We start from the raw sequence: 13,756 nt of genomic DNA on the forward strand, positions 1-13,756 counted from the left end.
TGTTTTTCAGCCGAAAATGAATGACTGCGGCGGTCGTTGCTAGTTCCTCTATGTGAGAACTGACAGACTCCGAGAGCTCCATTCGTGAGAGACCCAACAAGATCAATTCCCAATCATCCACACACTACTCATGCTGACAGGCCATTCGTCTCAAGCGGTGGCTTGTGAGAGTGAGTGCCCTATACGCTACCACGGGTGAAAACACTCAACTACAGAAAATTGAATGGAAATTTAGTTCAGTCAGCTCTCGCTTTCAGCAGGCTGCGTGCGAGTGTGAGTACCTATTTCATTTCGCTCCCGTGTTGCTGATCGGAAAACAACAATGACAGGCTAACCGAAAATGAGAAAATTAAAAAAGCAAAATATCGCTATCATAAAGGCCTGTCGAAAAATTGCAGCCCTGGATGTCACGATAAAATTTTTGATTCGATGTACGCAATATTTGATGAAATGTTTCAGATAATGTTTTGATCCAATCTTGCCCCTCCGACTCATTGTCACCCCCAACGACGGTATAAAAAAGCCTGTTTCTCACTGTTGCTCTATTTAACTCTTCTTACTCTCGCACTCTCAATCTGTTCCAATGCTTTTTCTTCCTCTGTCGAAATAACTCAGAGATTCTTTATAAACTACTATTGACTGGGTCTTCTGTCTACAACAGTGTTACGTTTCACATAAAATTTCAAAATTGTCAATACAGATAATTTAATAAATCAATCGCGGAGAAATCTATGAAGGAATCCCGGGAGAATTTCTAACAAGAATTCCGGAAGAAATATGTGGAGGAATCCCGGCACGAAACTTGACAGAAATCCTTGAAAGAATCACAGAAGAAACTCCAAGATAAATCCTTGAAAAACAAACCAGAAAGAATCTTTTAAAAATACCAGCAGGGAAACACCTAAAATAACTCCAATTGGATTCTCTGAATATATGTATTCGCAGAAATCTTCGAAAAAAAAGCAGGAGGCATCCGTGAAGTAATCCCAGCAGGAATCCCTGAACAATTGCCGGCTAGTATTCCTGAAAGAATCATTTCAAGATATTCTAAACAAAGCATTTCCGGCAGAAACCCCTGAAGTAATTCCTGAAGTAATCCCGTAGAGAGTATTTGATGGAATCCTTATAGGAAACGTGATAGCAATCATGGCTGGAAGCTGAGCAGGAATCCCTGCAAGAATTAGAGAAGTTATCCGGGAAGAAATTATTGAAAGAGACCCAAAAACACACTAGAGGAGTTTTTGAAGGAATTCCATAGGAAATTCCGGAACGAAAACCTAAAATATCCAGGATTGCTTGAAAAAATCTAGGCCAAAATCTGTATTCTTTCTTATTCCCTTCCAGGAGAAACATTCAAGGAATCGCAGCAGGAATGTCAAATATGTAGAATACCCAAAACAATTGTTATAGGGTTTTCTGAACCAATTCCTGCAAAAATACCTGAAGAGATCTAAAGAGCAATCCTTACCGGAATTGCGGAAGAAACAGATTATCGAGAGGAATGCCTGAAGAAATACCCAGATATAACTCCTGCAGGTATCTCGAAAAAATCTCATCTCTTAATCATATCTGATTTCTTCACCCTACCGTATTCCTCTACCCTACCATATTCTATATCCTTCACCCACCCTTCACCGTCTACTCCATCCTTTTTCCATCCATCTACCCTTTTACTTATCAAGCACGATTGAAAAATACCAACAAGGACCATTTAAAAATAGCGTCAAACATCGGGGTTTGACTTCTACTAATCAAGACCGATTGATAGACACCTATATTGCATGGGGATGCTAACATAAGGCTGAATTTCAAAAGGCTGAATGCACAAAAGGCTGAAAACGAAAGGCTGAAAGTAACATAAGACTGAAATTGCAAAAATACAGGAAATGAGTTATAGCACTTCTTCTTTTTTTCTGGCGTAACGTCCCAACTGAGACAAAGCCTGCTTTCAGCTTCTATACGCATTCCAACAGTTACTAATTGAGAGCCTTCTCTGCCAATGACCACATTGCATTTGTATATCGTGTGACAGGCAGGAAGATACTTTATGCGCGCGGTTGTCAAGGAATTTTCCATTACAAAAATTTTCTGGCCGGAGGCAGAATCAAACCCTTCACCCGTTCGCTAACCAGATCGGCTACATATATGAGTCCTAGTCATAGAATGTGCTTAGTGAAGAGGCTAATGATGCATACCAACTAACTGATGGTATTTCAATCAGAGATGTTCCTTCTTTGAGCATGAGCTATTCTTTCGAGACATGCTGTTATGAAGATTGGTTGCCATTACAGCTGCCACCAATGTGATCAGAGATTTTTCCTTCTTTTAAATATATGCTATTCTTTGGAGAAATACTGTCATAGTTATGTAGGCGATCAATAATGCATACTTTAGTGCGGGAAAACAGTCCTAACGCTTTCCGATTTCGAACATAGTAACGGAAGCATTTTCGTCCAATGAATCATCAACCAATGAGCGGTAGTGTGTGTCAAATGTCAAACTCAATCAAAACCAATGCAAGTGTCAGGGCTGAGTGGTCGACCAACTAGCAAATTTTCATAAAGATCATTATATCAGTGTACGATATGAATAATTAGAGTGTTATGTCTGTTTGTCTGTTATGTTAGTGTTGCCTTTAGGCTCGCCGTTTAAAAACTAGCCGAATAATTATTTCAGCCTTATGTTATTTCAGCCTTTTGACATTTTCAGCCTTTTGTGATTCAGCCTTTCGTAATTCAGCCTTTTGTTATTTCAGCCTTTCGTGTTTCAGCCTTTTGTACGTAACCCATTGCATGGTATCAAAGCCCGAACTACCATTCCGTGTCCGCTATCTTGGATTATGGTCCGCCATTGCGAATTTAAAAATGGCTTCGAATATCGATTATACTCATATAATCGACGACATATACTCATCGAGCTCAATCAATAGATACCTATATTGCATGGTATCATATACCACCAATTCGTGGTCACCATCTTGGATTGTGGACTATTACATTCGACGTTTCGGCCCTTGGTTTCGGCCTTCTTCAGGGACGTACAAAATAGGGGTGCTTTATTACCAAAATTCACATTTTGCTCTGGGTTCAAACAACTTTTTGAAAAATCTTACAATAGGGGTACCGCTACTTGTTTGTCGCCGGTTGCTTGGCGTAGCGTTGTCGGATTTTGTAGATTTTGTCTGGAAAGTGATCATCGGTTGAAGTGTGGGAGTTCTTAATACTTAACAGCGTGTGTTTACGTTGTGTTGGATATTTGTGGGTAGGGGGCATCCATTTAGTATGTCACGCAAAATTGAAAATTCTTGACCCCCCCCCCCCCTTCGTACGGGTTTTTCGTATACTTAACACATTACTTGACACACTTTACGAAACCCTCCCTACCCCTTATAAGCGTGACATACTTTATGGATGCCCCCGTAGATGGTGAGGGTGTAGTTTTCTAAATTCGGATCAACGAAAAAGCTGTATTCAACGCAACTTCGAAGCAAACACCAGATGAGATGCTCACGCTGCTAAGTGTGGGACCAAAGTTCACACTACAGAACACGCACAATGTGCGTCGCACATTATGCAGCTTCCCATCTACCACTTCCTAGCAGGCATCGAAAATATCACCAAAACGCAACCAACTAAAAGCATTCAAGTCAACCAAGATGCCAAATCGTACACCGGGTACAAAACTTCTTAAACAATCCACAGTAGTGGATCCAGTCGCCCGATTTTGCAAATCTGCAGTCAGAGCGACAACAAACTTTCATCGCCGACAACCCCAAACTATGCATTATCGAATCGGACAAGGGAAACTGAGCGGTCATTATAACAATCGGGGATTACGACCGAAAAATGAAAGTAAACATTCGGAGATAAATCGAATGAAAATTCCAGAAAATCACGTCATTGTATCGTTTGACGTGATATCCTTGTTTACGAACATTCCCAAGGAACTGGTTATTCAAGATGTTTTCAGCAACTGGGAAAAGATCAAACGACACACGCAGGTCAACCTTGATCTGTTCCAAGAACTTGTCACCTTTTGCTTGGACACTAGGTATTTCATGTTCCGTGCACAAGTCTACCACCAACAATTTGCGACAGCCATGGGGAGTCCCTTGTTTCCAATCTTGGTAGACATGGTTCTCGACAAACTGGTAGCTATCGTAGTCCAAAAGTTGGATTACGTAATATATTTCCTCAAAAAATATGTTGGCAACTTCTTTTTGGTGCTACCCAAAGACAAAGTCGACTGTACCCTTCAAGTTTTCAACAGCTACAACGAACATCTCCAGTTTATTGTCGAGGTTGCAAACGAAAACAAGTTACCTTTCCTGGATGTGGTAGTAATTAGAGGAGATGATCAAACTATATCAACAAAATGGCATGCGAAAGCCATATGTCGGGTAGACTAGTCAACTACTTCTCGTACCACCCGTTGTCGCAGAAATTGAATTTAACCAACTTTATCAAGAGAGTTATCACACTATCACCACAAGCCGATGCATAAATGCTCAAGAATATAGTCCACACCAACCTACGCAATAACAACTATTCAACCAGTTTGATCAATCGCATCTTCTATCGAGCTCTGTCGCAAGCCATCACCCAACTAATACTCTCGCAAACATCCAATATCATCTCGACTGATGTCAATGCCCATCGCCACCGTACCCGATCCAAAACACCTGTACACTCACGACCCCATCTACGCACAACCCAACGACCGAACTATTCAAATACGTCAGCCTCCCGTACATCCCTCAACTCAGCCAGAGAATAAGCCAATGTCTACAGCAGGACTACCCAACAGTAAGAATAGCAAACCGAAAAGTAAACACCGTCGGACCCCTACACACCAGAGTCAAAGACCGTATAGACTCGATGCAGCAACACAACGTCATATACCGGATACCGTGTAGCGACTGTGATCAAGTGTACATTGCATTGGTATGACCACGAATAAGCTATAAAAGCGTATAAGTGGACATCAATCTAATATCAACCAGCGCAACCGACTACAAGATCAGGGCTATACAAACACCGACCAAGCAATGATCCAACAGAGCTCAAAAACAGCTCTAACCGAACATTGCGCACGAGAAAACCACCGGTTCGCTCTGCAACAGAAAATAATAGAAAGTACATACAACAGAACCACTCTCTCCCTGCTAGAATGTTTCCACATCTACACTACCCCCGGCACAGTAAACCACCGCACCGACGTAGAAAGCTTCGGCACTATCTACTGCGGACTTCTACGAACCCAAACAAACACGCCCCCACCACAGCACTTCAGCACATCCAACCCCGATAACCAGCAACGCCAGCAAGCAACAGATGATCAACAGCAACAAATCCAAACAGCACCCCACATACATAGATAGCAGATGCCCCTACACACACATTCTCCTACAAAACAGAGAGAGATATTACAAAATTTGTTTGAAATTGGTTATGGCATTCCGGAGGCATTTCGTAGAAATACACATTGGAAATTAGGCTAATCAATAGTGGCAATATGTAATATTGTAATTCCACCACCGTTTACAGCACCTTGTGAACCAGTTACAAATTCAATTGACCACAAGGAAAAAGGTATGGACGTGATGAACAACTTCTCAGAAGACAGTATTCTAAAGTTTTGCCTCATGGAGATGGCAAATTGGCATGGAGATATTTACGTCTTAAAGAACTGTCCTTTAAATAGGAAGCTGAGCGTATATGGGTTATGCATGAGTTGTGTCAAGAACCCAAAAAAAATAATGCTAAGAGATTCTCAAAATAAACGGCCACATGTTTGACTATTATTTCTTGGTAATCTGAAAAAAACTTAAACGTTGGAAAGATATTTCTTTTGAAGGGTTATTCGAATAAATTCCTTAATGATCTATTAATTTGTTCATCAAATTTATTTTTAGACTTTCCAAGTTAGTTTTCAAAGATTTTTCCAAAAAACACTCGAATAATTCATCATAAAATTATCTCAGTAGCCTTTTCAAAATTTTTGGTTCCGACATTTCTGCAACATAATTGAGAAATTTCCCTTAAGTTTTTTTTAAGAATTTATTTACGGATCCCTACACAATTTTTCAATTTCCCTGCAGATATTTTTCAAGCAATTTTTCCAAAATCCATTCAAAAAAATCTCTATGATTTTCTCTGTAAAATAGATTTTGACAACACCCGTTTTTAGCAACAGTTTTCTACCTATTTTGGCAACATAAATTTAAGATAATAAAGATTTACAGTTGAATCGTCTGTAAATAATAAAATGTATTTATTTTTAGCATAAACTTGCTTAAAAAAGGAAAAATTGATTACCTTTTCCAAAATCTCAATTTTAACAAATCATGACGTAGTTTATGAACGTCACCTAAGAGAAGCGTTTAATAACTTGTAAATAATTCATACTTGTAACCAGAGATGCCAGATAGACTGACTTTTCTGTATTATACAGATTTTTGACCTTCCATACAGACAAGATACAGAGTACAAAAAAATACAGATTTTTAAAATGTGGTACAGATTTCTCCAGAAAACATAAAATTTGAAGTTATTTTCAATAAATTCAATACAAACTTTATAAATTACAGCTTGAACTTCAAAAAATTATCATAATTTGTATATTTTTACATATGTTTTAGAAAAAAAAATACCAGTAAAAATTAAAAACCGTCAATAAGTAGTATATTTTTGTTAGTTTCTGTTAAAATCTACGACTGTCGGTGTCTGCTATACCCTCAAATTTGGCAACACAGAAAAATCTGTATTGATACAGATTTGTTGATAAAATGATCTGGCATCTCTGCTTATAACCAACATGAAGCATAACATTTAAAATGTGTGGTTTATACATTTTTTATACCGATTTTGGTAACCTGAAATCCATCTCGTATTGCCTAAATCGGTAAGAAACTGTACTTCCAAAATCTCTTTCGCGATTTTAAGGATTCCTTCAGAACGTTCCCCAGAATAGCTTCTTCTTAGATATTTTTTTCAAGAATTCATCCTTTAGAACTCCAAGCATTCCTCCGGAGAATCATCGAGGATTTTTTCACAAATTTCCCTAGAAAACTTCTCACACTTTTCTGTAAATTTCTTCAACAATTTTTTTTGTCATTTTTGCAAAGATGTTTTTTTTTTTAATTTCTCAGTATAGCTTTCTCTAACGGTTTCTTTTGAAACATTTCCAGAAATTTCCGTTTGGTTTGAAATAAAATTTCCCGATTGCTTGTGTGTCTTTCCAAGAGTATACCTTGGATTATCTAGTGTAACGTATTTTCCAATGCCTTTGGTCAATTATTAAAACAAAAACTATTCTACGGTTTCTAAAATTTTCTTAAGAAACATGCATGAGAACTTCACCACAAATTCTACAAATTTTATCCAATGATTTCTTCAAGATTTTTTCTAGAATATATCTTCATATAAATCTTTCTCGGAACTTTAACTGTATTCAGAATATCCATTGGATATTCCGACAGAAATTTAACAAAAAATCAATTAAGATAATCCTTCAGAGTTGCTTCAAAAACTTTCCCATGAATTTCATAAGAAATGCTATAGGAAATCCTTCAGATTTCCCAAAAATTTCTCATAGGTTTCATTTAGAAAACCATTCAGGAACTTCTTCGAAACACTTTGCCGATGTTTCCTAAATAAATTCATCCAGGAATTCGTTCAAAAAACTTCTCCAGAGATTCCCCTTAGAAAATCTTCAATAAATACCTCCAAAAATTTCACATACCCATAGTAATTACTCTACAACACGTAGAAAAAAACTGAAAATTACACCAGACGGTAACAAATTTTACATATACAGGGGATAGATAAAATGTTCGGGACAGGCAAAATTTTCACTTTTCAAAAAATGTTCAACTAGCTGTAACTTTTCGTAAAGTGTATCGAATATTCCCAAATTTGTACTGTAAGTTCATCAACTACTTGTGTAGCAGTGGCCTAAATTTGGGAAAGATCGGGCCATTTTCCACGAAGTTATAAATATTCTTGGAAAAGGTAAAATTATCCGATAGCCAACTTTGAGCTGTTATATCTTCGGATTCAATGAACCGAATGCAATGAAATTTTGACCACTTATGACTTATATAATGATCTATTAAAAACCGTTGACTTAACTTAAAATTCTTAACACTGAAGAAAATTATAACGATTAGATTATTTTTCTAATAAAAAACCAAATTATCCAAAACTTCAACATCGTTTTAAAATGCAAGATGCAAATTATAGTTCATTTAATATCCCTCTAATTGACTTATATATAAATGTGTTTTGAAGGAAAGTAACAACATAGCCGCCAACAAATTGTACAAGAAATGGAATACATATTAAAAATAGACCAATTTGCCAAAAAATCTTGAGAGAAATAAAATCGCTATAACTTTTGCTCTTGTTAAAAATTTCAAATAAAGTCAAATGTTTTTAACCCGAGCAGAGGAGAATAGCAAATTGATAACAACAGAATAGCCTGTTTTTATATCATAATTTGTAATTATTAACTTATCAAAATATGTCTTTTCAATAACATGTTTTGTTGGGCAATCTTATTCTGTTATGTTCAAGTTGTTGGGATATTTTGTGGATTAATATTTGAATAATATATGTTATTGTAGAACAAGTTAAGTTATTATTCTACTTTAGAGAATGTACAAATATGTAATGAACAATAACACAACAATAACAAGTTCACAAATTACCTGTTATTAAGTTGTGACTGGTCTAACAAAACATGTTATTGAACTAGTCTTCCAGGAACATTTTTTGTTATGATATTTGTTATTTTGCCGCTTATGACAGACAAGTTTATAACATAATATGTTATGCTTATAACATAAAAATTACTGGTTCTATTATACAGTTATTAAGCCAAAATAACATATTTTATTATGCTGTTGATATTTTCTTCTGCTCGGGAAGAGTTTATAATATAAATCATGAATGGTCAAAATTTCATTGCAATCGGTTCATTAAAACCGGAAATATAATAGCTATCGAATAATTTTACCTTTTTCAAGAATCTTTATTACTTCGTGAAAAATGGCCCGATCTTTCCCAAATTTAGACCACTGCTACACAAGTAGTTGATGAACTTACAGTAAAAATTTGAGAATATTCGATACACTTTACGAAAAGTTACAGCTAGTTGAACATTTTTTGAAAAGTGAAAATTTTACCTGTCCCGATTATTTTGTCTATCCCCTGTACATTTCATTTCCATTTCAATAAATTTTACATCAAACAATATCTTGTATTGAATGTTGATCGCAAGCTTCATACTGAGAGCAAGTCGTAAATTTTAGAACTGATGAAAAATGTTTATGACGGGGTGCTTTTGTTACAGGTTTTGTGATGTTACATTTTTTTAAATGTGCAGGAATTTATATTTAAAAAGTATTCCATCTTAAACTTCTCTTGAGATTTATTCAAAAATTTTACTAGAGTATCATTTGCAAAAAAAATCTGAAGAATCGAAAAGTCTCTTCACGGATTCCTTAATAATTTGCTCTAGGAATCGAGTGGTTTTTATTTCTTCACTATATAGATTTTCAGGTTGGTTGCGGAGATTTAAAAGTTCAAAATTGTTTCAGATGTTTTTTCAGGTAGTTTTTTTTAAATAATATTCAGGTAACGCCTTCAGGAATTCGTACAAGAAATGCTTCACAAACTCCTCCAGAGGTATCCTCGGGATTCTTTTGGAAATATCCGCATGAATATAACTTTAGATTCATCCATTAAATCCAGCAAGAGTTCCACCAGGGATTGTTGTATTTTAACTTGCATTGATTCTAGTTGGTATTCCTCCGAAAATTCTCGCAGATATTTTTTCAGAGGTTCTTGTAGTATTCTTCCTTATAGTTCCCCGGAAATTTCTCTAGCATTTACTCCAATAATACCTCTAGGAATTCTACGGATTCAGAATTTTACCCTCGAAATATCTTCATATATGTATATCAAAGAAATTTCTACAGCAACTGTAATGGAATTATATCAAGACATTTATTGTTTTTTTCAGGATTTTTTAAGAAAATCCTTCAGGTGCCTTTTTGAAGGATTTTTAAGAACTCTCCTGAAGTTTCTCTATAAATTTATCTGGAGTTTCCCAAGCATTTCCTATGAAGTTTCTCCTGGTATTCATCCAGAAGTTTTTTTCAGGAGTTCCTCCGTAGATTCCATCAGGAATTTACTTTAGATTTCTTAAAAAAATACCGTGAAGGATTTTAACAGGATTAAGCCTGAGATTTTTTTATTCCTGCAGAGACTATTTTAGTAATGCATTCCTTTTGAAATTTATTCAGGAATTTCTGCGGAAATTGGTATTTCATAGTTTTTCATAAATTTCTTTAGAAATTTTAGTAAGGGATTTCTCCAAAAGTTTTCAATGGATTTTTTTTTACCATCAAAATCTCATTCCGAAATCCTGCGAAAATTCCTTCAAAAGTCCTTTTGAAATTCCACGAGAAATTTCTTCAGGGAATCCTGAAGAATTTTCTATGTAAGTGCTTTTAAAATGCTCCTACAAATAGAAATAATTTCCTGGAATTCCTTCAGATTTTTTTTTCAATTGATCTTGCAAAAATTGCACAAAAATTTACTATAGAATTTTTTTAATTTCTAAAGCAAACCCCTACGGATTTTTTTGAAGTAATGCATGAAAAAAATAATAAGATACCTGTAGAGATACCTAGAAGAAAATCTTTGAAAAATTCCGGAAGGTTCCCAGTATAAACTGCAAACTACGAATTTCTCAAATAATCTTTGAGGTAATTCCCGGGATAATTTTTGGGAGAATACCTGAAGAAATTTTCGGGAATATGTTTGATGGTATTTTATAAATAATTTCATGTGAAATTTCCGGTCAAGTTCTGAAAAAAATCTTAGGAAAAACTGCTGGGTTTATTTCTGAAGAAAATTTTAGGAGAAATTTTTTAAAGAATATACGGAGTAGTTTCTGCAGAAATCTCTGCAGGGGTTTCTACTGGACACCCTCGAGAAGTTTCTGAAGGAATTCCTGGTGAAATTTCTTGAGAAATCCCTAAAAGAACTTCTAGAGATACCTAAGAAGAAATGCCTCGAAGAATTGCTTGCAAAATTTATAAAGGTATGAGGGGAAATCCTGCTGAAATTTTTGTAAACCAAAATACTAGAGGATTTCTTCAATGAACCTCTGAGAAAATTTCTGAAGAGAAGATTTTATTTTGAAGAAATAGGTACCTGGAGGAAATCAAGAGAGCCCACTCCAGGCTATCCTAGAATTATTTCTTGAAAACATCCTTGAGAAGCGCCAAGAAATAAAGCTCTTAAAGATGTCTGCAAGAATTTCTGAAGAAATGTCTGAATAAACCTAAAAATTAATTTATGGAGCAGTTTTTAGAGAAACACCTAGACGCACTTCTAGAAGAATCTCTTGAGTGTTTTCTAGATGAATTTCTGGAGAAACGTCAAAAAATATTCCGTGGTGGAATTTTACAATGAAAAATGTCTGAGGAAATTTCTGGTGTAATTCTTAGTGGTACCCAGGATTATATAGGGAAGAAAATGTGAATAATAAAGTGGAATTTCTAAATCAATTCTCGCCAAGAGCACTTAGAACAAGAAATATTGCTGAAGGAAATTTTAATATAATAACTGAAAGAATGGTTTCAAAATCTTCTGAATCTTTATGTACAAACTTCAGAAGCAATCTTTGAAGGAATTTCTTAAAAACTATTGAAGGCATTCTTGGAAACCCGTGCACTATTTCCAAGAAGATTTTTTGCGATTTTTTTGAGAAACTCTTGAAAAATCCCATATAAAATTCCTGGAGAATTGCTGAAAGAGTCCCTGGAGGTAGTCTTCAACAAATTTACAAAGCAATACATTAACTGTTGGTCTATCCACTACACTGGATCATTACCAAGACTATGAAGGAGAAAGTAAAACCGGAGGAATGGATGGAAGGTGCCCTGTGTCCCATTTACAAAAAGGACGACAAATTTCTGGAACTGTCGCGCGATCACTCTACTGAGCGCTGCCTACAAGACGCACTCTCGAATTTTATGTAGCCGTCTATCACCGATTGCACCGAGCGTTAGTGGGGCAGTATCAGGCTGGATTCATGGGTGAACGCGCTACAACGGACCAGATGTTCACCATCCGCCAGGTGCTGCAGAAATGCCGCGAATACAACGTGCGCAGCCCAATCTCGCAGAGGGTCACGTCGAGGTGATGGTCTTTCATGCTTGCTGTTCAACATTGCTTTAGAGGGTGTAATATGGAGAGCTGGGATAAACACGAGTGGGATTCTACTTATTGCATATCACATACCCCTTCCCTGGTCTGGCTTGTTAGTCAGTAAAAATAGGAAATTCAGTTTTCCGGAGATGAAACCTATGCTCGATCCAAACAATCTATTGTTTGGAGGAAAATTTGTCTCTCCAATTGAATCACTTCATTCCCAAAAAAAAAAAGAAGCAATGGCAACAGATTTCCGCACCAGCTCGGTTGAAGTTAGATTCATTTCGGAAGAAAACCCCCCAACAAGAAAGCCAACGACAAAGGAAAAACCACAAACGATAAAATACGATTTGTGTGCAACTTGGTGTAGGTAGGATGCACGGCTCGGCTAGAACTCCCACTCGTTAGTGGTGGCTCTTTTCTCTGCAGCAGACCTACCCATTGCCAAATGTTGACCCACCACCTGCAACTGCAATGCAATCTGCCTGTATGCTGTCTCCGAATAAATGGAACCAAGTAAAGTGTCTCTTCTTCGATTCGGTCCCGGTTGCGGCAGAAGTTTGGGGTCCCACGTGCTGGAAAGTGATCAACCATCACACTTACATAAGTCTCCGAAAGAAAATAATAAAAAAAACCTAATCAATCCACCTAACGGTGCTTTGTCTTCGACACTTTTATGACTAATCCGATTCGCATGGTTTCATTCTTTAGTCGGATGTACGTTTCCGCCATCGTCTCAAATTTACGATCTATAATATCATCAGCAAAACCAAGCAGCTTAACGGCCTTCGACCCGCTCTCCTTTTTACACCCTCTAAGGCGATGTTAACAGCAGGCACGAAAGACCATCGCCTTGCCGTGGCGCTCTGCGAAATTCAAAGGGACTCGAACTACGTACTTCACTCGATTCACCGTCGCCTCTATCAATCGTATTAGTTTATCCGGGAATCCGTATTTGTACATAATCTGCCATAGCTGGTCTCGATCAATTTCATCATACGCCGATTTAAAATCAATGAACAAGTGATGTGCGGGCACGTTGTATTCGCGGCATTTCTGCAACACCTGATAGATGGCGAACATCTGGTTCGTTGTAGCGCATTCACCCATGAATTCGGCCAGATATTGCCCCACTCCAGTTGATTGATGTAAGTGATTTGACCCTACGAACCTTCTATCAAAAAGTTATTTTTAAAGTGAACATATAGCTTTTCTCGTTCACTTCTATAAGTGTACGAGAAAGGCAAAAGGAAGATTTCCAACTATTTTCTCTGCCGGGCCAGGTTGTACCACCGACCAAATGCAATGAATGGCAAGAGATCCTGATGGAAGGAAGGAGAGAATCCATTCTCGGCCAAATGGTTTCGATTGCATGGTCAACATATGTCTGTCTAGTACACATATATATATTGGTGGATGTTCGTGCACTTCTTCGAATAAAAAGGTTAGCCAAGAAGCTTAGGATGCGGTTGCATCAAACAACCTGATACGGTTTCCAATTTATGACACACAATCTTGGACGTTTTCGA

At 36.9% G+C, this 13,756-nt stretch overlaps 1 protein-coding gene across 1 annotated transcript in view; it reads right to left on the reverse strand.

The window, feature by feature from the left end:
* Positions 1-13,756, reverse strand: part of LOC115259474 (uncharacterized) — a 730,118-nt gene that overhangs the window by 122,456 nt on the left and 593,906 nt on the right. The gene's annotated exons all lie outside the window — the stretch shown is intronic.

The sequence above is a fragment of the Aedes albopictus genome, chromosome 1 (genome assembly GCF_035046485.1).
Source record: "Aedes albopictus strain Foshan chromosome 1, AalbF5, whole genome shotgun sequence".
In the NCBI taxonomy this organism is placed as follows: Eukaryota; Metazoa; Arthropoda; class Insecta; order Diptera; family Culicidae; genus Aedes; species Aedes albopictus.